Here is a 26,701-nt window from a genome sequence, read left to right on the forward strand (position 1 = left end):
TGCTTCGAAACAACGAACCTTTGCAACGGTGCACAGTTAGGGGGAACACTTTTCTTGAAATTTTAGAGAGGGATCATCTTATTTAAGCTACCGTCGTTCTAAGCAAATAAGATGTAAAACATGATAAACATCACACGCAATCAAATAGTGACATGATATGGCCAATATCATTTTGCTCCTTTTGATCTCCATCTTCGGGGCTCCATGATCATCATTGTCACCGGCATGACACCATGATCTCCATCATCATGATCTCCATCATCGTGTCTTCTTGAAGTTGTCTCGTCATCTATTACTTCTACTACTATGGCTAACGCTTTAGCAATAAAGTAAAGTAATTACATGACATTTATTTTGACACGCAGGTCATAAATAAATTAAGACAACTCCTATGGCTCCTGCCGGTTGTCATACTCATCGACATGCAAGTCGTAATTCCTATTACAAGAACATGATCAATCTCATACATCACATATATCATTCATCACATCCTTGTGGCCATATCACATCACACGGCACATGCTGCAAAAACATGTTAGACGTCCTCTAATTGTTGTTGCAAGTTTTTACATGGCTGCTATAGGTTTCTAGCAAGAACGTTTCTTACCTACGCGAAAACCACAACGTGATATGCCAATTTCTATTTACCCTTCATAAGGACCCTTTTCATCGAATCCGATCCGACTGAAGTGGGAGAGACAGACACCCGCTAGCCACCTTATGCAACTAGTGCATGTCAGTCGGTGGAACCAGTCTCACGTAAGAGTACGTGTAAGGTCGGTCCGGGCCGCTTCATCCCATGATGCCACCGAATCAAGATAAGACTAGTAACGGCAAGTAAATTGAAAATATCGACGCCCACAACTGCTTTGTGTTCTACTCGTGCATAGAAACTATGCATAGACCTAGCTCATGATGCCACTGTTGGGGATCGTAGCAGAAATTCAAAAACTTTCTACGCATCACCAAGATCAATCTATGGAGTAATCTAGCAACGAGGGGAAGGAGAGTGCATCTACATACCCTTGTAGATCTCTAAGCGGAAGCGTTCAAGTGAACGGGATTGATGGAGTCGTACTCGTTGTGATCCAAATCACCGATGATCCTAGCACCGAACGGACGGCACCTCCGCGTTCAACACACGTACGGTTGGGAGACGTCTCCTCCTTCTTGATCCAGCAAGGTGAGAGGAGAAGTTGAGGGAAAACTCCGACAGCACGACGGCGTGGTGGTTATGGAGCTCGTGGTTCTCCGGCAGGGCTTCGCCAAGCACTACGGAGGAGGATGAGGTGTTGGAGGAGGAAGAGGGCTGCGCCAGGGGAAGGGTGCGGCTGCCCTCTCTCTCCCTCACTATATATAGGGGGAAGGGAGGAGTGGGAGGCGCCCTAGGGTTCCCTAGGGGAGGGGCGGCGGGCACAGGGGAAACCCTAGATGGGTTTGGGCGCCCCCACCCCTAGGAAACTTGCCCCTCAAGCCGGGAGGGGCGGCTGCCCTAGGGGTGGCGCCCCCACCTCTCCTGATTACGTGAGATGGGGTGGGAGGGGCGCTCAGCCCCTTAGTGGACTGATGTGCCCTCTCCACTTGGCCCATAAGGCCCCCCAACGCTTGCCGGGGCCTCCGAAACCCCTTTCGGACATGCTGGTCATCACCTGGTACCCCCGGAATAATTCCGGACTCCAATACCCTTCGTCCAATATACCGATCTTCACCTCCGGACCATTCCGGAGCTCCTCGTCATGTCCGGGATCTCATCCGGGACTCCGAACAACCTTCGGTAACCACATACTATTTCCCATAACAACTCTAGCGTCACCGAACCTTAAGTGTGTAGACCCTACGGGTTCGGGAACCATGCAGACATGACCGAGACAACTCTTCGGCCAATAACCAACAGCGGGATCTGGATACCCATGTTGGCTCCCACATGTTCCACGATGATCTCATCGGATGAACCACGATGTCGAGGATTCAATCAATCCCGTATTCAATTCCCTTTGTCCAGCGGTATTGTACTTGCCCGAGATTCGATCGTCGGTATCCCGATACCTTGTTCAATCTCGTTACCGGCAAGTCTCTTTACTCGTTCCGTAACACATCATCCCCTGATCAACTCCTTGGTCACATTATGCACATTATGATGATGTCCTACCGAGTGGGCCCAGAGATACCTCTCCCTTTACACGGAGTGACAAATCCCAGTCTCGATTCGTGCCAACCCAACAGACACTTTCGGAGATACCTGTAGTGTACCTTTATAGCCACCCAGTTACGTTGTGACGTTTGGCACACCCAAAGCACTCCTACGGTATCTGGGAGTTGCACAATCTCATGGTCTAAGGAAATGATACTTGACATTAGAAAAGCTTTAGCAAACGAACTACACCATCTTGTGCTACGCTTAGGATTGGGTCTTGTCCATTACATCATTCTCCTAATGATGTGATCCCGTTATCAACGACATCCAATGTCCATGGTCAGGAAACTGTAACCATCTATTGATCAACGAGCTAGTCAACTAGAGGCTTACTAGGGACATGGTGGTGTCTATGTATCCACACATGTATTTGAGTTTCCTATCAATACAATTCTAGCATGGATAATAAACGATTATCATGAACAAGGAAATATAATAATAACCAATTTATTATTGCCTCTAGGGCATATTTCCAACAGCCCAGAGATACCTCTCCGACAATCGGAGTGACAAATCCTAATCTCGAAATACGCCAACCCAACAAGTACCTTCGGAGACACCTGTAGAGCACCTTTATAATCACCCAGTTACGTTGTGATGTTTGGTAGCACACAAAGTGTTCCTCTGGTAAACGGGAGTTGCATAATCTCATAGTCATAGGAACATGTATAAGTCATGAAGAAAGCAATAGCAACAAACTAAACGATCAAGTGCTAAGCTAACGGAAGAGGAACACTTTGATCGTTTAGTTTGTTGCTATTGCTTTCTTCATGACTTATACATGTTCCTATGACTATGAGATTATGCAACTCCCGTTTACCAGAGGAACACTTTGTGTGCTACCAAACATCACAATGTAACTAGGTGATTATAAAGGTGCTCTACAGGTGTCTCCGAAGGTACTTGTTGGGTTGGCGTATTTCGAGATTAGGATTTGTCACTCCGATTGTCGGAGAGGTATCTCTGGGCCCTCTCCGTAATGCACATCACTTAAGCCTTGCAAGTATGTGTTACGGAACGAGTAAAGAGACTTGCCGGTAACGAGATTGAACTAGGTATTGAGATACCGACGATCGAATCTCTGGCAAGTAACATACCGATGACAAAGGGAACAACGTATGTTGTTATGCGGTCTGACCGATAAAGATCTTTGTAGAATATGTAGGAGCCAATATGAGCACCCAGGTTCCGCTATTGGTTATTGACCGGAGACGTGTCTCGGTCATGTCTACATAGTTCTCGAACCCGTAGGGTCCGCACGCTTAACGCTACGATGACAGTTATATTATGAGTTTTATGTTTTGATGTACTGAAGGTTGTTCGGAGTCCCGGATGTGATCACGCACATGATGAGGAGTCTCGAAATGGTCGAGACATGAAGATTGATATATTGGAAGCCTATGTTTGGATATCGGAAGTGTTCCGGGTGAAATCGGGATTTTACTGGAGTACCGGGAGGTTACCGGAACCCCCCGGGGGCTTAACGGGCCTACATGGGCCTTAGTGGAAAAGGAGGGAAGCAAGGGAAGTGTGGGGACGCCCCCAAGGCCCAAACCGAATTGGTTTAGGGAAAAGGGGGCCGGGCCCCCTCTTTCCTTCTTCCCCCCTCCCAAGTCCTAATCCAACTAGGAAAAGGGGGGATTCCTACTCCCGGTGGGAGTAGGACTCCTCCGGCGCGCCTCTCCCCTTGGCCGGCCGCACCCCTTGCTCCTTTATATACAGGGGCAGGGAGGCACCTCTAACACACAAGTTGATCAAGTTGATCGTCTCTTAGCCGTGTGCGGTGCCCCCCTCCACCATAGTCCACCTCGACAATACTGTAGCGGTGCTTAGGCGAAGCCCTGCGTGAGTAGAACATCAACATCGTCACCACACCGTCGTGATGACGAAACTCTCCCTCAACACTTTGCTGGATCGGAGTTAGAGGGACGTCATCGGGCTGAACGTGTGCTGAACTCGGAGGTACCGTGCGTTCGGTACTTGATCGGTCGGAACGTGAAGACGTACGACTACATCAACCGCGTTGTGCTAACGCTTCCGCTTTCGGTCTACGAGGGTACGTGGACAACACTCTCCCCTCTCGCTGCTATGCATCACCATGATCTTGCGTGTGCGTAGGAATTTTTTTGAAATTACTACGTTCCCCAACAGTGGCATCTGAGCCTGGTTTTATGGTTGACGTTATGTGCACGAGTAGAACACATGTGAGTTGTGGGCGATATAAGTCATACTGCTTACCAGCATGTCATACTTTGGTTCGGCCGTATTGTGTCACACCCTAGCTAGTTCAAGCATTAGAGTGTGCATCATGTTTATTTTCCTCTTAAATTTGAAATGGGGATGACAGAACCCCCAACACCCCCTGGAAACAACTAGGGTTTACTAAAATTATTTTCAATGAACCTGAAATGCCCTTCTAAAAAGTTCACCCTCTTTGTCTTAGGTTAGAACCTCTGGCAAAATTGGTGCACAATTTTCTAGGTCAACAGAAGGTCATTGAATTAAACCATAAGTATTTGAATTTGGGCATTTAAATGCTATAAAATAATTTAAATGCTCAAATAATTCTGGAAATAAATGTTTGCTGTTGGAAATAATCTAAACAGAGCCCACAATTATTTTCAGAATTTTTGGAAACGTTTTAGTATTTTAATTAAAGCCCAACAGTTGCAGTTAAATAGAAAAACAGAAACAAATAAAAAAAGGAGAGAGGGAAGCCCACCTGGGCCTTACCTGTGCTGGCCAGCCCACCTGGCTCGGCCCAGCCGACTGGCCCTGCCAGTCGTCGTCCTCCTCCCGCCAGAAGGACACCGAGCGCGTGGCCTGCGCCCGCGGCCACACGCCGGCCACCTCCTGCTTCTGCTGACGCATGGAGACGTCCAGAGATGCCACGCGAACCCCACGCCCCCTCTCATCCTGTCGCACTCTCCCCCTCGTCTCCCTCACTCTCTCCCGCGATGGCCGAGCGCGTCCCTCGCTGCCGATCGCCGTAGTTGCCACCAGAGCCACTCCCTCGCCCCTCCGACGAGCCCAATCGCTCCGCCTCGTCACCCTGGACCTCTCCGTCGACCCATGCAAGCTCGGATGACCCCAAGACGACGTGGTGCCCTTCTTCCCCGTCCACGGCCGCCGGACACCGTCGTTCGATTCGCCGGCCTCAAGTCCTTCCTGAGCTCGCTGACCCCCTCTCCGACCCCGCTATGAGCTCCTCTTCCTTTTTCCCTAGCTTTCGTGCTCGTTTGGCCTCTGTAGCCGCCATTCCCACCGCACCCGAGAGCTCCCCACCGCCGACCATGGCGCCGTCGTGGCTAGAGCCACAGTGGCTCGAGGCCAAGCTCGCCGTTGTGCTCAGCGCAGCACCAGGAACCGTAGCCACCACCAGCTCCTTCTCCCGTGCACCGTAGCCGCGAAACCAACCCCGCCCGAACTCCGGCCGCCGCCACGAGCTCGATTCCGGCGAGCTCGCTCCACCCCAGCTCCTCCCACTTGCCCCATTAGATGCGCGCGAGCCCCAGCTACGCGTAGCACGTCTCCGCCGTCGATTTGGTCACCGGAGGACCAAATCCGAAGCCCTCCGCCGTCTCGGCCTCGCCGATGACTTAACACCGGCAGGATTAGCCCCGCTGACCAGGGGTTTGACCCCAGTTTGACTCCCCTGAGTCAATGACAAGTGGGTCCCCTATGTTAACTAAATCAGATTAGTTTCAATTAAAAATAATTAGCTTAATTAACTACTGACACACGGGACCCACCAGTCAGGTTTGACCTGGACGTCCCCGTTGACCACTGACGTCACCTTGACGTAATGCTAATGCAGTAATGCATTTTCTGGGTTTATTTTTATTCAGGAATTTCCAGAAAATAGTTAAAACTTCAAAAAATCATAGAAAATCAACCATAGCTCCAAATTCAAAGATTTATATATGAAAAATGATCAGAAAAATTCAATCTATCCATCTGTAATGGTTTCATGCATGACAAAACAAGTTTACCTTGCTGTTTAAGCAGAATAAGGAAATGCACTATTAAGGCCATGTTTAATGAGCTAATATTTGAATCTTTGATTCAAATGAGTTCATTCCTTTCTATTATATCTTGCATTAGGCCAAGACACATTCATATTGCCATGTCATAGCATGCATCATATTGTTGCATATCGTCATGTGTTGATTGTGTTCCGATGTGTTCTTCGTGGTAGGTTCTACCTTCGAGGATATTCACGAGTATCCAACTGAAGGGCAGTATCCCACTACCACTCCATCAGGCAAGCAACCATTGATCATTCCGATACAAACCCATGTTCTCGCTTCTACTCTTGTTTACTGCATTAAGACAACGCGATTCAAACAGTTGTGTGCTATGCTAGTTGAACCCTTATCCTCTGCATGACCTGTCATTGCCACAGAAACTAGATGAAACCCACTAGCATGTGTAGGAGTTGATTGAGCCATGTATGTGATTCCTACCTTGCTATGCCTGCTATGCTTAGAGTTGTGTCAGGTCTGGTTCATCTCGGTGATGGGCCAGAGTGAAATGCTTATGCCGATAATGTGAGGGATGTGTTGAACATGTTTTGGTAAAGGTATCGATGAGAGGCCATGTAGGAGTACATGGTGGGTTGTTTCATTGAGGCCGTCCCTAAGAACTGAGATTTGTATGTGTGATTTAAGATTCAGCTACTACCATGCATTGGGATCCTTAATTGACCCTCTCGGCTTCTTAACCACCCTAGTACTCTGTCCAGGAGTTGCAACTAGTTTCTGGTGTTTGTAGGTTATGTGTTGGCGGCCGTGCGTAGCGCTGACCCTAGGGGTGGGCTATGTTGCAGTAGATACACCGTGGCCGGGTATGCCGGGCGCCCGTTAGGCGTCTCGGGACCCTGTTCACATCGTTCGGGGCCGTATGTGGAAACCTCGGCCGGACTCCCTGCGGATGGAACCTGGATAGGCGATAAACCTGGACTAGAGACTTAAGTGTTTAGGTAGGCCGTGGCCGACACCATCGCTGGGCTTCCGCTTGAAGGTTGCCGAGTACATGTCGTGTAAGCGGCGGTAACTGGTGAAAGCGTGTATGAAGAAGTACACCCCTGCAGGGTATAAAACTATTCGAATAGCCGCGTCCGCGGTAAAGGACTACTTGGTTGCCTATACAGTTCATAGACAAGTTAATGGGTACTAATAAAAGACTCAAGATAAGTGTGAGTACCGAGGATGGCCCTCTCGTAGGATGACGAGGGAGGATCCCCGGTGGAGTATTGTGTTGGTGAGTAGTGGACTCGTGTGCGAAAACTATTTTACTAGTGAAGTTCCGTAGGATAGCTTAGCCAAGAATCAAAGCTGGCTTGCTGCATTAACCCCACCACCTTCTTGAGAATAAGCATGTATAGTAGGTTCTGATGTAAGACTTGCTGAGTACCTTTGTACTCATGTTTGCTTAATTACTGTTTTCAGACGACAACACCGCCCCCTCTGATGGGTTCTACGTAGACCTTGACGTTGACGAGTGACTAGCCACCCAGGTGGTGATCCTGGCCATGGAGGGCCCTATGTAGATAGACAGGCTTCGAGAAGCCTTCTTTCTTTCTAGAGTCTATACTCAGACTAGTTGCTTTCGCATGTGCTTGTATGATTGTATGACTTGAGTGTCGGGTCATGTGACCCCTATCTGTATGAACATGTTATGTATGGCTCTTTGGAGCCTTTAAATAAGGTACTTGAGTTGTAGAGTTTTGTTGTGATGCCATGTTGTATGTACTCATATCGGGCATATTGTGTGTATGATTGAAATGCTTGGTATGAGTGGGATCCGACAATCTAGTTGTTTATCCTTGGCAGCCCTTCTTATGGGGAAATGTAGTCTAGTGTTCCTCGAGCCATAGTAGTCCGCTATTGCCCGGTTCACCGGAGTCCTGCTAGCCCAGCACTACTACTCAGGACACTTGACTGGCCGGCATGTGTTTCACTTCGTTCCTATGTCTGTCCCTTCGGGGAAATGTCACGCGGTGATATCCGGAGTCCTGCCTAGCCTGCTACAGCCCGGGTTCCCCGGAGTCCTGTTAGCCCAGTGCTACAACCCAGAATCACTCGCTGATGACCGACATGTTCGATGTGATTCATGTATGCCTGTCTCCATAGGTCTGTGCCGCTTTGGGTTCACGACTAGCCATGTTGGCCCGGGTTCTCTATCATACGGATGCTAGCGACACTATCATATACGTGAGCCAAAAGGCGCAAACGGTCCCGGGCCATGGTGAGGCGACACCCGTGGGATACCGTGCGTGAGGCCGCAAAGTGATATGAGGTGTTACCGGCTAGATCGATGTGACTTGGAATCGGGGTCCTGACATATTGTTGGATGAAGCGGCCCGTACCGACATTACGCTTATGCTTACGCGAGACTGGTTCTACCGACGTGCTTTGCACACAGGTGGCTGGCGGGTGTCAGTTTCTCCAACTTTAGTTGAACCGAGTGTGGCTACGCCCGGTCCTTGCGAAGGTTAAAACAACACCAACTTGACAAACTATCATTGTGGTTTTGATGCGTAGGTAAGAACGGTTCTTGCTAAGCCCGCAGCAGCCACGTAAAACTTGCAACAACAAAGTAGAGGACGTCTAACTTGTTTTTGCAGGGCATGTTGTGATGTGATATGGTCAAGACATGATGCTAAATTTTATTGTATGAGATGATCATGTTTTGTAACCGAGTTATCGGCAACTAGCAGGAGCCATATGGTTGTCGCTTTATTGGATGCAATGCAATCGCCCTGTAATGCTTTACTTTATCACTAAGCGGTAGCGATAGTCATAGAAGCATAAGTTGGCGAGATGACAACGATGCTACGATGGAGATCAAGGTGTCGCGCCTGTGACGATGGTGATCATGATGGTGCTTCGGAGATGGAGATCACAAGCACAAAATGATGATGGCCATATCATATCACTTATATTGATTGCATGTGATGTTTATCTTTTATGCATCTTATCTTGCTTTGATGGAGGGTAGCATTATAATATGATCTCTCACTAAATTATCAAGGTACAAGTGTTCTCCCTGAGTATGCACCGTTGCAAAAGTTCTTCGTGCTGAGACACCACATGATGATCGGGTGTAATAGGCTCTACGTTCAAATACAACAGGTGCAAAACAGTTGCACACATGGAATACTCATGTTAAACTTGACGAGCCTAGCATATAACAGATATGGCCTCGGAACATGGAGACCGAAAGGTTGAGCGTGAACCATATAGTAGATATGATCAACATAGTGATGTTCACCATTGAAACTACTCCATCTCACATGATGATCGGACATGGTTTAGTTGATATGGATCACGTGATCACTTAGAAGATTAGAGGGATGTCTGTCTAAGTGGGAGTTCTTAAGTAATATGATTAATTGAACTTTAATTTATCATGAAATTAGTCCTGGTAGTATTAGCATATCTATGTTGTAGATCAATAGCTCGCGATGTTGCTCCCAGTTTATTGTGTTCCTAGAGAAAAATTATGTTGAAAAATGTTAGTAGCAATGATGCGGATTGGATCTGTGATCTGAGGATTATCCTCATTGCTGCATAAAAGAATTATGTCTTTGATGCACCGCTAGGTGACAGACCTATTGCAGGAGTAGATGCAGACGTTATGAACGTTTGGCTAGCTCAATATGATGACTACTTGATAGTTTAGTGCACCATGCTTAACGGCTTAGAATCAGGACTTCAAAGACGTTTTGAATGTCATGGACCATATGAGATGTTCCAGGAGTTGAAGTTAATATTTCAAGCAAATACCCGAGTTGAGAGATATGAAGTCTCCAACAAGTTCTACAACTAAAAAGATGGAGGAGAATAGCTCAAGCAGTGAGCATGTGCTCAGATTGTCTGGGTACTACAATCGCTTGAATCAAGTGGGAGTTAATCTTCCAGATAAGATAGTGATTGACAGAATTCTCTAGTCACCATCACCAAGTTAGCAGAACTTCGTGATGAACAATGATATTCAAGGGATAACAGAAACAATTCCCAAGCTCTTCGTAATGCTGAAATCAACAAGGTAGAAATCAAGAAAAATAGCAAGTGTTGATGGTAGACAAGACCACTAGTTTCAAGAAAAGGGCAAAGGGAAGAAGGGGAACTTCAAGAAGAACGGCAAGCAAGTTGCTGCTCAAGTGAAGAAGCCCAAGTCTGGTCCTAAGCCTGAGACTAAGTGCTTCTACTGCAAAGGGACTGGTCACTGGAAGCGGAACTGCCCCAAGTATTTGGCGGATAACAAGGATGGCAAAGTGAACAAAGGTATATTTGATATACAGATTATTGATGTGTATTTTACTAGTGTTCGTAGCAACCCCTCGGTATTTGATACTGGTTCAGTTGCTAACAGTAGTAACTCGAAACAGGAGTTGCAGAATGAACATAGACTAGTTAAGGGTGAAGTAACGATGTGTGTTGGGAGTGGTTCCAAGATTGATATGATCATCATCGCACACTCCCTATACTTTCGGGATTAGTGTTGAACCTAAATAAGTGTTATTTGGTGTTTGCATTGAGCATGAATATGATTTGATCATGTTTATTGCAATACAGTTATTCATTTAAGTAAGAGAATAAATTGTTGTTCTGTTTACATAAATAAAACCTTATATGGTTACACACCCAATGAAAATGGTTCGTTGGATCTCGATCGTAGTGATACACATATTCATAATATTGAAACCAAAAGATGCAAAGTTAATAATGATAGTGCAACTTATTTGTGGCACAGTCATTTAGGTCATATTGGTGTAAAGAGCATGAAGAAACTCCATGCTGATGGACTTTTGGAATCACTTGATGCTTGCGAACCATGCCTCATGGGCAAGATGACTAAGACTCCGTTCTCCGGAACAATGGAGCGAGCAACTGACTTATTGGAAATAATACATACTGATGTATGCGGTCCGATGAGTGTTAAGGCTCGCGGCAAGTATCGTTATTTTCTGACCTTCACAGATGATTTGAGCAGATATGGGTATATCTACTTGATGAAACACAAGTCTCAAACATTTGAAAAGTTCAAAGAATTTTAGAGTGAAGTGGAGAATCATCATAACAAGAAAATAAAAGTTTCTACGATATGATCGCAGAGGTAAAATATTTGAGTTAAGAGTTTGGCCTTCAGTTAAATCAATGTGAAATAGTTTCACTACTCATGCCACCTGGAACACCACAGTGTAATGGTGTGTCCGAACGTCATAACCGTACTTTATTAGATATGGTGCGATCTATGATGTCTCTTACCGATCTACCACTATCGTTTTGGGGTTATGCATTAGAGACAGCTGCATTCACGTTAAATAGGGCACCATCGAAATCCGTTGAGACGACGCCTTATGAACTGTGGTTTGGTAAGAAACCAAAGTTGTCGTTTCTGAAAGTTTGGGGCTGCGATGCTTATGTGAAAAAGCTTCAACCTGATAAGCTCGAACCAAAATCGGAGAAATGTGTCTTCCTAGGATACCCAAAGGAGACTGTTGGGTACACCTTCTATCACAGATCCGAAGGCAATACTTTTGTTGCTAAATTCGGAGTTTTTCTAGAGAAGGAGTTTCTCTCGAAAGCAGTGAGTGGGAGGAAAGTAGAACTTGATGAGGTAACTGTACCTGCTCCCTTATTGGAAAGTAGTTCATCACAGAAAATGGTTTCTGCGACACCTACACCAATCAGTGAGGAAGTTAATGATGATGATCATGAAACTTTAGATCAAGTTGTTACTGAAACTCGTAGGTCAATCAGAGTAAGATCCGCACCAGAGTGGTACGGTAATCCTGTTCTGGAAGTTATGTTACTAGACCATGGCGAACCTACGAACTATGAAGAAGCGATGGTGAGCCCAGATTCCCCAAAATGGCTTGAGGCCATGAAATCTGAGATGGGATCCATGTATGAGAACTAAGTGTGGACTTTGGTTGACTTGCCCGTTGATCGGCAAGCAATTGAGAATAAATGGATCTTCAAGAAGAAGACTAACGCTGACGGTAATGTTATTGTCTATAAATCTCGACTTGTTGCAAAAGGTTTTCGACAAGTTCAAGGTGTTGACTACGATGAGAGTTTCTCACTCGTATCTATGCTTAAGTCTGTCCGAATCATGTTAGCAATTGCCGCATTTTATGAAATCTGTCAAATGGATAAACAAAACTACATTCCTTTAGCTTAGCACTTGATTGTTTAGTTTGTTGCTATTGCTTTTCTTCATGACTTATACATGTTCCTATGACTATGAGATTATGCAACTCCCGTTTACCAGAGGAACACTTTGTGTGCTACCAAATGTTACAACGTAACTGGGTGATTATAAAGGTGCTCTAAAGGTGTCTCCGAAGGTACTTGTTGGGTTGGCTTATTTCGAGATTAGGATTTGTCACTCCGATTGTCGGAGAGGTATCTCTAGGCCCTCTCGGTAATGCACATCACTTAAGCCTTGCAAGCATTGCAACTAATGAGTTGGTTGTGGGATGATGTATTACGGAACAAGTAAAGAGACTTGCCGGTAACGAGATTGAACTAGGTATTGAGATACCGACGATCGAATCTCGGGCAAGTAACATACCGATGACAAAGGGAACAACGTATGTTGTTATGCGGTCTGACCGATAAAGATCTTCGTATAATATGTAGGAGCCAATATGAGCTTCCAGGTTCCGCTATTGGTTATTGACCGGAGACGTGTCTCGTTCATGTCTACATAGTTCTCGAACCCGTAGGGTCCGCACGCTTAACGCTATGATGACAGTTATATTATGAGTTTTATGTTTTGATGTACCGAAGGTTGTTCGGAGTCCCGGATGTGATCAAGGACATGACGAGGAGTCTCGAAATGGCCGAGACATGAAGATTGATATATTGGAAGCCTATGTTTGGATATTGGAAGTGTTCCGGGTGAAATCGGGATTTTACCGGAGTAGCGGGAGGTTACCGGAACCCCCGGGCGCTTAATGGGCCTACATGGGCCTTAGTGGAAAAGGAGGGAAGTAAGGGAAGTGTGGGGCGCGCCCCCCAAGGCCCAAACTGAATTGGTTTAGGGCAAAGGGGGTCGGCCCCCCTCTTTCCTTCTCCCCCCTCCCAAGTCCTAATCCAACTAGGAAAAGGGGGGGGGAGTCCTACTCCCGGTGGGAGTAGGACTCCTCCGACGCGCCTCTCCCCTTGGATGGCCGCACCCCCCTTGCTCCTTTATATACAGGGCAGGGAGGCACCTCTAGACACACAAGTTGATCAAGTTGATCGTCTCTTAGCCGTGTGCGGTGCCCCCCTCCACCATAGTCCACCTCGATAATACTGTAGCGGTGCTTAGGCGAAGCTCTGCGTCGGTAGAACATCAACATCGTCACCACGCCGTCGTGCTGACGAAACTATCCCTCAACACTCGGCTGGATCGGAGTTAGAGGGACGTCATCGGGCTGAACGTGTGCTGAACTCGGAGGTGCCGTGCGTTCGGTACTTGATCGGTCGGAACGTGAAGACGTACGACTACATCAACCACGTTGTGCTAACGCTTCTGCTTTTGGTCTACGAGGGTACGTGGACAACACTCTCCCCTCTTGTTGCTATGCATCACCATGATCTTGCGTGTGCGTAGGAATTTTTTTGAAATTACTACGTTCCCCAACACCTTCCCCTGCAACAGATGTGTCTGTACGGATAGCAGTAGTCCCCTGTCCATCGTTTGCTGCAGAGTTCATCAACAGGGGCATCTCCACCCTACGGTACACTTGTGTCGGCGGCCGCCCCTTCCGCTTGGGCGCCACATTCCTCTTTTTTGGTGAATTCACCTCTTTCCCCCCATCATCAGCCGTACTAGATTTCTTTGTGTCCTGCTTACTGTTACGTGCTTGCTGACTATTTGATGATGAGCTCTCGGATGCAGTAGGTCTCCTATTATATTCCCCCGGTCTCAGCCCCTTGCCAAAAGGCAAATCACCATGTCCATCTCTCATGCCAAGTGTTGGACAGAGCAAGTCGGAGTGTCCCAGTCGTCCACATGAGAAGCAAAAGTGAGGTATATTTTCATATTGTATGTCATACGGATCAGTCTGCCCCCTCCTTGCCGATTCAATCAAGATCCACCTTCTCAATGGCTTCGCTACATCCAGGGTAATGCGGGCGTGCAGGTAGCCTCCGCGATGATCAAAGTGGATATCAGTTGCGTTCTTGTCCAGTTGCTTAGCAATCGCTCTACTCCACGCCTCATCCCGGAGATTAAACGGGAGGTTCACAACCCTAGCCCAGACTTGAAGCTTATCAAACCTGAGCTCTGACGGTCTCATGAAATTGGAAAACTCAGAAAGGATGACAGCGTGCTTGCTGATATGCCATGGACTTCCTTCCCACACGCGGTCCCGATCTCGCTTTGTAGCGAACTCTGCTACAAACATGTTTTCCCTGACGATGCGGAAAGACAGTCCTTTAGGGTTTCCCCATGCAGGACGTAGCGCGTTGGAGATTGTCTGGATATGCAATATGTTGCGATGCAATACCTTGCCCGCGATCAGCCACTTCTCCAAAGCGCCATCAACTCGATCATCAAGAACCAGCGGTGTCGCCTCCTCCTCTGAGATTTCCAGTTTCCCCAATTGTTCCTCGAGACGAGCCCTGGCAGACTTGGGCGAGAGCGCCTCTCCCCAGACCTCCGCTGCCGCTGGCAGACGATGTGGCCATCCCTGCCCGGCGATCTCACGTGCGCCCCATCGATCTAGTCCACAGGCGCCGCCAAGTTCCGCCAAACCCTAATCGCCCTGGGCGCCGAAGGGTTTCCGGAAAAGTATCATGGGTAATACCACAACATGTCCCTAGTAAGACTCTAGTTGACTAGCTCGTTGATCAATAGATGGTCATGGTTTCCTGACCATGGACATTGGATGTCATTGATAACGAGATCACATCATTAGGAGAATGATGTGATGGACAAGACCCAATCTTAAGCATAGTACAAGATCGTGTAGTTCGTTTGCTAAAGCTTTTCTAATGTCAAGTATCATTTCCTTAGACCATGAGATTGTGCAAATCCCGGATACCGTATGAATGCTTTGGGTGTACCAAACGTCACAATGTAACTGGGTGGCTATAAAGGTGCACTACAGGTATCTCCGAAAGTGTCAGTTGGGTTGGCACGAATCGAGACTAGGATTTGTCACTCTCTATGACGGAGAGGTATCTCTGGGCCCACTCGGTAATGCATCATCATAATGAGCTCAATGTGACTAAGAAGATAGCCACGGGATCATGCGTTATGGTACGAGTAAAGAGACTTGCCGGTAACGAGATTGAACGAGGTATGGGGATACCGACGATCGAATCTCGGGCAAGTAACATACCGATAGACAAAGGGAATTGTATACGGGATTGATTGAATCCCCGACATCGTGGTTCATCCGATGAGATCATCATGGAACATGTGGGAGCCAATATGGGTATCCAGATCCCGCTATTGGTTATTGACCGGAGAGATGTCTCGGTCATGTCTGCATGGTTCCCGAACCCGTAGGGTCTACACACTTAAGGTTCGGTGACGCTAAAGTTGTTATGGGAAATAGTATGTGGTTACTGAAGGTTGTTCAGAGTCCTGGATGAGATCCCGGATGTGACGAGGAGTTCCCGAATGGTCCGGAGGTGAAGATCGATATATTGGACGAAGGGTATTGGAGTCCGGAATTGTTCCGGGGGTGCCGGGTGACGACCAGCATGTCCGAAAGTGGTTTCGGAGGCCCCGGCAAGTGTTGGGGGGCCTTATGGGCCAAGGGGAAGGGGCACACCAGCCCACTAAAGGGGCTGTGCGCCCCTCCCACCCCATCTCACGTAACCAGGAGAGGTGGGGGCGCCTCCCCTAGGGTAGCCTTCCCTCCTCGCTTGGGGGCAAGTCTTCTAGGGGTGGGGGCGCCCAAAACCCATCTAGGGTTCCCTCCCTGGTCGCCGCCCCTCCCCTAGATGGGATCTGAAGAGGCCGGTCCCTCTCCACTTCTCCTATAAATAGTGGGGGTGGGAGGGCTGCCAGAAGACCTAGACACATCCCCTGGCGCAGCCCCTTCCCCTCTCCTACACCTCCTCCTCCTCCTCCGTAGCGCTTGGTGAAGCCCTGCCGGAGAACCACGAGCTCCATCACCACCACGTCGTCATGCTGTCGGAGTTCTCCCTCAACTTCTCCTCTCCCCTTGCTCTATCAAGAAGGAGGAGACGTCCCCGGGCTGTACGTGTGTTGAATGCGGAGGCGCCGTTGTTCGGCACTTAGATCGGAATCGACCGTGATCTGAATCGCTGTGTGTATGACTCCACCAACCATGTTCTTGTAACGCTTCCGCTTAGCGATCTTCAAGGGTATGAAGAAGCACTCCCTCTCTCTCGTTGCTATTATCTCCTAGATTGATCTTGGTGAGACATAGGATTTTTTTGAATTATTGCTACGTTCCCCAACAGTGGCATCATGAGCTAGGTCTATGCGTAGATTATATGCATGAGTAGAACACAAAGCAGTTGTGGGCGATGATTTGTTCAATTTGCTTACTGTTACTAGTCTTATCTTGATCCGGCGGCATTGTGGGATGAAGCGGCCCGGACCGACCTTACACGTACGCTTATGTGAGATTGGTTCCACCGACTGATATGCACTTGATGCATAAGGTGGCTGGCGAGTGTCTGTCTCTCCCACTTTAATTGGATCGGATTCGATGCAAAGGGTCCTTATGAAGGGTAAATAGCAATTGGCATATCATCGTTGTGGTTTTGCGTAGGTAAGAAACGTTCTTGCTAGAAACCCATAGCAGCCATGTAAAACATGCAACAACAATTAGAGGATGTCTAACTTGTTTTTGCAGGGTATGCTATGTGATGTGATATGGCCAAAAGGATGTGATGAATGATATATGTGATATATAAGATTGATCATGTTCTTGTAATAGGAATCACGACTTGCATGTAAATGAATATGACAACCGGCAGGAGCCATAGGAGTTGTCTTAATTTATTTATGACCTGTGTGTCAACGAAAACGACATGTAATTACTTTACTTTATTGCCAACTGTTAGCCATAGTAGTAGAAGTAATAGTTGGCGAGGCAACTTCATGAAGACACGATGATGGAGATCATGGTGTAATGCTGGTGACGATGGTGTTCATGCCACGCCTCGAAGATGGAGATCAAAGGCGCAAGATGATATTGACCATATCATGTCACTTTATGATTTGCATGTGATGTTTGTCATGTTTACATCTTATTTTCTTAGAACAACGGTAGCATAAATAAGATGATCCCTCGCAATAATTTGAAGAAAGTGTTCCCCCTAACTGTGCACCGTTGCTAAGGTCCATTGTTCTGAAGCACCACGTGATGGTCGGGTGTGATAGGTTCTAACGTTCTCATACAACAGGTGTAAGCCAGATTTACACACGCGATACACTTAGGTTGACTTGACGAGCCTAGCATGTACATACATGGCCTCAGAACACAAGAGACCTAAAGGTCGAACATGAGTCGTATAGTAGATACGATCAACATGAAGATGTTCACCGATGATGACTAGTCCGTCTCACGTGATGATCGGACATGGCCTAGTTGACTCGGATCATGTATCAGTTAGATGACTAGAGGGATGTCTATCTAAGTGGGAGTTCATTAAATAATCAGATGAACTTAATTATCATGAACATAGTCAAAAGGTCTTTGCAAATTATGTCATAGCTTACACTTTAGTTCTAATGTTTAAGATATGTTCGTAGAGAAAATTTTGTTGAAAGTTGATAGTAGAAATTATGCGGACTGGGTCCGTGAACTGAGGATTATCCTCATTGCTGCGCAGAAGGCTTATGTCCTTAATGCACCGCTCGGTGTGCTGAACCTCGAACGTCGCCTGTAGATGTTGGGAAACATCTGACATACACGTTTTGATGACTACGTGATAGTTCAGTGCGTAATGCTAATGGTTTAGAATTGTGTCACCAAAGACTTTTTTGAAATGTCACAGAACATATGAGATGTTCCAAAGACTGAAATTGGGATTTCAGACTAGTGCCTATGTCAAGAGGTATGAGACCTCTGACAAGTTTCTTAAGCCTGCAAACTAAGGGAGAAAAGCTCAATCGTTGAGCATGTGCTCAGATTGTCTGAGTACTACAATCGCTTGAATCGAGTGGGAGTTAATCTTCCAGATGAGATAGTGATGGTTCTCCACAGTTATTGCCACCAAGCTATTAGAGCTTCGTGATGAACTATAACATATCAGGGATAGACATGATGATCCTTGAGCAACTCGCGATGTTTGACACCGCGAAAGTAGACATCAAGTAGGAGCATCAATTGTTGATGGTTAAACCACTAGTTTCAAGAAGGGCAAGGGAAAGAAGGGATACTTCATGAAACGACAAATCAGTTGCTTCCCTAGTGAAGAAACCCAAGGTTGAACCCAAACCCGAGACTAAGTGCTTCTGTAATGAGGGGAACGGTCACTGAAGCAGAACTACCCTAGATACTTGGTAGATGAGAAGGCTGGCAAGGTCGACAGAAGTATTTTGAATATATGTTATATTATTGTGTACTTTACTAGTACTCCTAGTAGCACCAGGGTAATAAATACCGGTTCGGTTGCTAAGTGTTAGTAACTCGAAATAAAAGGCTGCAGAGACTAGCTAAATGTGAGATGACGATATGTGTTGGAAGTGTTTCCAAGGTTGATGTGATCAAACATCGCACGCTCCCTCTACCATCGGGATTGGTGTTAAACCTAAATAATTGTTATTTGGTGTTTGCGTTGAGCATAGACATGATTGGATTATGTTTATCGCAATACAGTTATTCATTTGAGGAGAATAATGGTTACTCTGTTTATTTCAATAATACCTTCAATGGTCTTGCACCTAAAATGAATGGTTTATTGAATCTCGATCGTAGTGATACACATGTTCATGCCAAAAGATATAAGATAGTAATGATAGTACCACATTCTTGTGGCACTGCCATTTGAGTCATGTTGGTATAAAACGCATGAAGAAGCTCCATGTTGATGGATCTTTGGACTCACTCATTTTTGAAAAGATTGAGACATGCGAACCATGTCTATTGGTAGATATGCATGAAGAAACTCCATACAGATGGATCATTTGGACTCACTTGATTTTGAATCACCTGAGACATGCAAATCATACCACATGGGCAAGATGACTGAAAGGCCTCGTTTTCTGTAAGATGGAACAAGAAAGCAACTTGTTGGAAGTAATACATTTTGATGTGTGCAGTCCAATGAGTGCTGAGGCACGCAGTGGATATCGTTATGTTCTTACTTCACAGATGATTTGAGTAGATGCTGAGTATATTTACTTGATGAAACACAAGTCTGAATTATTGAAAGGTTTAAGTAATTTCAGAGTGAAGTTGAAGATGGTCGTGACAAGAGGATAAAATGTCTATGGTATGATCATAGAGATGAATATCTAAGTTACGAGTTTGGCACACAATTAAGACATTGTGGAAATTGTTTCACAACTATACCGCCTGGAACACCATAGTGTGATGGTGTGTCCGAACATCATAACTGCACCCTATTGGATATGGTGCATACCATGATGTCTCTTATCGAATTACCACTATCATTTGTGGGTTAGGCATTAGAGACAACCGCATTCACTTTAAATAGGGCACCACGCAATTCCGTTGAGATGACACCGTCTGAACTATGGTTTAGAAAAACCTAAGCTGCCGTTTCTTAAAAGTTTGGGGCTGCGACGCTTGTGTGAAAAACTTTCAGGCTGATAAGCTCGAACCCAAAGCGGATAAATGCATCTTCATAGAGTACCCAAAACAGTTGGGTATACCTCCTATTTCAGATCCGGAAGCAAAAGTGATTGTTTCTAGAAACGGGTCCTTTCTCAAGGAAAAGTTTCTCTCGAAAGAATTGAGTGGGAGGATGATGGAGACTTGATAGGTTATTGAACCGTCACTTCAACTAGTGTGTAGCAGGGCACATGAAGTTGTTCATGTGACACCTACACCAATTGAAGTGGAAGCTTATGATAGTGATCATGAAACTTCAGATCAAGTCACTACCAAACCTCATAGGTCGACAAGGATGCGTACTACTTCAGAGTGGTACGTAATCCTATCTTGGAAGTCATGTTACTAGACAACAATGAACCTACGAGCTATGGAGAAGCGATGGTGGGCCCGGATTCCGACGAATGGCTCGAGGCAATAAAATCCGAGAGAGGATCCATGTATAAAAACAAAGTATAGACTTTGGAAGAACTACTTGATGGTCGTAAGGCTGTTGGGTGCAAATGGATTTTAAAAGGAAGACAAAAAATGATGGTAAGTGTCAGCATTAAGAAAGCTCGACTTGTCGTTAAGATGTTTTCCGACAAGTTCAAGGAGTTGACTACGATAAGACTTTCTCACTCGTAGCGATGCTAAGAGTCTGTTGGAATTATGTTAGCAGTTACTGCATTATTTATGAAATCTTGCAGATAGGATGTCAAAACATTGTTTCCTTGATGATTTTCTTGAGGAAAGGTTGTATGTGATACAACCAGAAGGTTTTGTCAATCCTAAAAGTTGCTAACAAGTATGCAAAGCTCCAGCAATCCTTCTAAGGACTGGAGTAAGCATCTCGGAGTTGGAATGTACGCTTTGATGAGACGATCAAAGATTTTGGGTTTATACAAAGTTTATGAGAAACTTGTATTTCCAAAGAAGTGAGTGGGAGCACTATAGAATTTTTGATGAGTATATGTTGTTAACATATTGTTGATCAGAAATGATGTAGAATTTCTGGAAAGCATACAGGGTTATTTGAAAAGTGTTTTTCAATGGAAAACCTGGATTAAGCTACTTGAACATTGAGCATCAAGATCTATAAGGATATATCAAAAACGCTTAATAGTACTTTCAAATGAATACATACCGTGACAAGATTTTGAAGGAGTTCAAAATAGATCGGCAAAGAAGGAGTTCTTGGCTGTGTTACAAGGTGTGAGTATTGAGTAAGACTCAAGACCTGACCACGGCAGAAGAGAGAGAAAGGATGAAGGTCGTCCCCTATGCTTTAGACGTAGGCTCTACAGTATGCTATGTTGTGTACTGCACCTGAAGTGTGCCTTGCCATGAGTCAGTCAAGGGATACAAGAGTGATCCAGGAATGGATCACATGACAGCGGTCGAACTTATCCTTAGTAACTAGTGGACTAGGAATTTTCTCGATTATGGAGGTGGTAAAAGAGTTCGCCGTAAAGGGTTACATCGATGCAAACTTTGACACTAATCCGGATGACTCTGAGTAGTAAACCGGATTCGTATAGTAGAGCAGTTATTTGGAATAGCTCCAAGTAGTGAGTGGTAGATGCATCTACAAGATGACATAGAGATTTGTAAAGCACACATGGATCTGAAAGGTTCAGACCCATTGACTAATAAACCTCTCTCACAAGCGAGATATGAACAAACCCCATGGGTGTTGGATTCATTACAATCACATAGTGATGTGAACTAGATTATTGACTCTAGTGCAAGTGGGAGACTGTTGGAAATATACCCTAGAGGCAATAATAAAATGGTTATTATTGTATTTCCTTGTTCATAATAATTGTCTATTGTTCATGCTATAATTGTATTAACCGGAAACCGCAATACATGTGTGAATACATAGACCACAACATGTCCCTAGTAAGCCTCTAGTTGACTAGCTCATTGATCAATAGATGGTCATGGTTTCCTGACCATGGACATTGGATGTCATTGATAACGGGATCACATCATTAAGAGAATGATGTGATGGACAAGACCCAATCTTAAGCGTATCACAAGATCGTGTAGTTCGTTTGCTAAAGCTTTTCTAATGTCAAGTATCATTTCCTTAGACCATGAGATTGTGTAAACCCCGGATACCATAGGAATGATTTGGGTGTACCAAACGTCACAACGTAACTAGGTGGCTATAAAGGTGCACTACAGGTATCTCCGAAAGTGTCTGTTGGGTTGGCACGAATCAAGACTGGGATTTTTCACTCCATATGACGGAGAGGTATCTCTGGGCCCACTCGGTAATGCATCATCATAATGAGCTCAATGTGACTAAGAAGTTATCCACGGGATCATGCGTTACGGTACGAGTAAAGAGACTTGTTGGTAACGAGATTGGACGAGGTATGGGGATACCGACGATCGAATCTCGGACAAGTAACATACCGATAGACAAAGGGAATTGTATACGGGATTGATTGAATCCCCGACATCGTGGTTCATCCGATGAGATCATCGTGGAATATGTGGGAGCCAATATGGGTATCCAGATCCCGATATTGGTTATTGGCCGGAGAGATGTCTCGGTCATGTCTGCATGGTTCCCGAACCCGTAGGGTCTACACACTTAAGGTTCGGTGACGCTAGAGTTGTTATGGGAAATAGTATGTGGTTACCGAAGGTTGTTCGGAGTCCCGGATGAGATCTCGGACGTGACGAGGAGTTCCAGAATGGTCCGGAGGTGAAGATTGATATATTGGACCAAGGGTATTGGAGTCCGGAATTGTTCCGGGGGTACCGGGTGACGACCAGCATGTCCGAAAGTGGTTTCGGAGGCCCCAGCAAGTGTTGGGGGGCCTTATGGGCCAAGGGGAAGGGGCACACCAGCCCACTAAGGGGTTGTGCGCCCCTCCCACCCCATCTCACGTAACCAGGAGAGGTGGGGGCGCCTCCCCTCCTGGCTTGGGGGGCAAGTCTCCTAGGGGTGGGGGCGCCCAAAACCCATCTAGGGTTCCCTCCCTGGCCGCCGCCCCTCCCCTAGATGGGATCTGAAGAGGCCGGCCCCCTCTCCCCTTCTCCTATAAATAGTGGGGGTGGGAGGGCTGCCAGAAGACCTAGACACATCCCCTGGCGCAGCCCCTTCCCCTCTCCTACACCTCCTCCTCCCCCGTAGCGCTTGGCGAAGCCCTGCCGGAGAACCACGAGCTCCATCACCACCATGTCGTCGTGCTGTCGGAGTTCTCCCTCAACTTCTCCTCTCCCCTTGCTAGATCAAGAAGGAGGAGACGTCCCCGGGCTATACGTGTGTTGAACGCGGAGGCGCCGTTGTTCGGCGCTTAGATCGGAATCGACCGCGATCTGAATCGCTGCGTGTATGACTCCACCAACCGCGTTCTTGTAACGCTTCCGCTTAGCAATCTTCAAGGGTATGAAGATGCACTCCCTCTCTCTCGTTGCTAGTATCTCCTAGATTGATCTTGGTGATAGGTAGGAATTTTTTTGAATTATTGCTACGTTCCCCAACAGTTCTTCCATGATATATTGTTATCAAAGAGGAATTGAGATATGGTTAATGTGTATATGACTGAAATAGTGCCTCCACTCTTGAGCAAAGCTAAGATTTCTTAGTGTCGCACTTTTTGAAGAAACTAAGTAGCACCAAAAACATTTTTGAGTAAAAAGGTCATTCACTCACTTGATACTTTTCTCTGTACAGACTGAAAACTGATGCATGCGCCATAAGGGCATTCTTAGCGGCTATGTATGGTTCGATGCTAGAGTCCCCAGTGGTGCACTTTGTTACTCCAAATGGATCTGAGCAACGGCCACAAGGAATAGAGCACTATCATAAGAGCCAACTACACCGATGTTTATCTCATTGATAGTCATCCAGGATGTAACCCTATTTCCAAACTCCCTGAAGCCAACATCTGCATACGTTGTGAAATCTTCACTGCATTTTGTAGATACGGAAATATGAATATTACAAAAATATTATGTCAGAAGTAATTCAATGATAATATAAAATGTGCCACTTGATTCCCCAAAATACAATCGCCGCTGCAATGTATAGTTGTTTATTTGGTATTGAGACATGAACTTACACAATTTTGGGGCTTAACCATCCACCATACTCGTCTTCGAGAACTTGAGGGAGATCTACATGGTGAAGTGTGATGTGTACTTAAATATCACATACACCGGTGAGTTGAAATGATCAATGCGTTTGGCTTTTATTTGGTATGTTTCTTGATTCTTGAAAGGAACTGACATTTACATTGATTTTCATTATATGAAGTATGAACCTAACAATTGACTGCACTTAAATATGTTAAAGGTATACTCCCTCCATAGTGTCAAAAACGCTCTTATATTATGGGACGGAGGGAGTAATTACCATGATTCACTAGCTCATCAATGAGGCTGTTGTAATACTCTAGCCCTTTGGGATTGACAGCTCCGCGTCCATCTGCAAACCCAAAATTTCCCGAAAAAATGAAATAAATTAGAAAACAAAACCGGTTTGTTCTGATGAAGGTTATGAGGATTTTTGTACTTGGAATGAGCCTTGACCAGGAGATGGAGAACCTATAGGCCTCTAGGCCTGTCTGACATGAGCTTCACATCCTCCTGCAAAATCAGATAAGCCTAATTAGTTTAAGAACTGCTAAAGCAGAGAAATGGTCAAGATTTATATTACCTACCATGTATTTGTGGTACCCATCTATGTTTGTGCCTTTCTGGAGATTTATATCAGAGTTGTTGATATCAACAGCAACCTCAACCACCTTCATGGTCATGGAAACATTTTATCTGAATGCACGCGCCTTTCCTTTTCCAATAAATATACCCGAGGTCTTTGTTTTCATAGTACATTTTTTTGTCCTCTTGAGATGGATGTGTTCAACTGCCCCTTCAGCATCTCACGAGCCCCATCACCAATTTGGTCAAATACGCCATAGACCAGCGACATCATCCCATTAAGAAAGAAAAGACATGATCACTTGGAAAATTAATGCCATGTGAATCACGAGAATGGCAGGAAAAAGGACGAGGCGGCACTGTTACAGAAACAACGATGAGGAGGGATGGTGAGCATCAGCATCTGCTTCTCTTCTCCAGGTTAAATGCATTTCGACGGAATCGGGAAAACAATCAGTGACCGATGAGCAACATCGACAGTGGCAACGCAACCGGCTGGGAAACGGGGAGCTTGGCGGCGCCGTCGAGCCGAGAAAAAATCCTTAACTCATGCGGAGCAGAAAACAAAGGCGACCGGGTATTGCCGCCGGAGGAGAGACAATGAGTCGATGACCCCGCTGGAGGAGAAAAAACCGCTGAACTTATGTTCAGGCCAAATCCACAGGTAACTGACTGGAATAGCATCAGACGAACATCTCTGATTTCATGGCAACACTTCTAAGAAAGTAATCCCTCCGTTCTGAATTACTTGTCGTGGGTATTAATGTATCTAGATGTATTTTAGTTCTAGATACATCCATTTCTGCGACGAGTAATTTGGAACGGAGGGAGTAGAACACAGTAAAGCATACACATATAATTTCAATGTTTCAAGTGGTTGTCATGATCATCTCGAGATGATAAACAAGCTCTCATGGTCACCGAGACCAAGCTTACCATAAGCTTCTCATATTTTACCAAATGTGACATTTCTCAGGGCCATATCATGCTCTCATATCACTGATGTCCTAAAGAAAATACTTAAGAAAATAGTGGTCACAGGAGTATTGGTTTCTAATAGTACTAATGTAATCCAAGAATCACGCTTTCTTATCAAAACATCTCGTGCACGCATGCACGATTGCACTGGACTCAGAGACGGGAGTCAAGACACTGAGCTCAGCGCCTGGTTCACCGGTGTTCTCGACACCAGGGCAGATCCATTGTGCTTGAGCAAGCCGGAGTACCAGTGAGCGGAGAGCCTAGCTTGCCGCGGCAACCTCTGGTCAGCAAAGTCGACCCGGTACAACCCGTACCTCAACTGGTACCCGGACAGGAGCTCAAACAAATCCATGAATGCCCAGGAAAAATAGCCTCTCACGTCGGCCCCGTTCCTGCACAACAAATAGAGCATCACACAAATGCATGGTGGAATGCTTTCCTTTTGTCCATGGGAACCGTAAGCTGGAAATTTTAACTTCCGAATTTCGTTGTCGTTGACATGAATGAACGAACAGGCAGACTGCTGCCCTGCTGTTTCGACTCACCTCATCGCGTTTAGTGTGCTTTCCATGTAGCTGTTCAGGAAACCGACCCTGTCCGTGTCATCTAGGCTATCATCGGCAGACCCCATACCTGAAACAAATCATGTAACTACATGAGTAACGATACACCATTGTTCATCAACAGAGGCTTGCTTCTGGCTGGGAAATTCTGCTTGCCATTCTCTTGGACATAGACTGGAAGGTTCCCGTAGGTTTCTTTCAGGTACTCCAGTTGAAGTTGCAATCCTTTGGGATCACTTGGAATATTTACTGGGAAGCCCTGCACACCAATCAAGATCATCTTTGACAGTTACCGTCAAGCTTTTGACATCAGTTTTTAAGTGGGTATTTCTTTTCTAGTCACTTGAAACTGCATTTTTAGCTAAAACCTGGCGACTTCTTTGTAAAACACATTGACGACGTTTTTTTACCTGACTAGATGGTGGGTCTATCCTAGAACCTGCATCATACAAAGGGACCACTAGTTAGAACAGTACGTTCAACTCTTCTCTGTTACATTGGTGTAGAAAA

General features: G+C 45.8%; 1 pseudogene; it reads right to left on the bottom strand.

Annotated features, from left to right (window-relative positions):
* Positions 1-26,701, bottom strand: part of LOC119272611 — a 74,652-nt pseudogene that overhangs the window by 20,676 nt on the left and 27,275 nt on the right.

This window comes from Triticum dicoccoides, chromosome 3A (assembly GCF_002162155.2).
Source record: "Triticum dicoccoides isolate Atlit2015 ecotype Zavitan chromosome 3A, WEW_v2.0, whole genome shotgun sequence".
NCBI lineage: Eukaryota > Viridiplantae > Streptophyta > Magnoliopsida > Poales > Poaceae > Triticum > Triticum dicoccoides.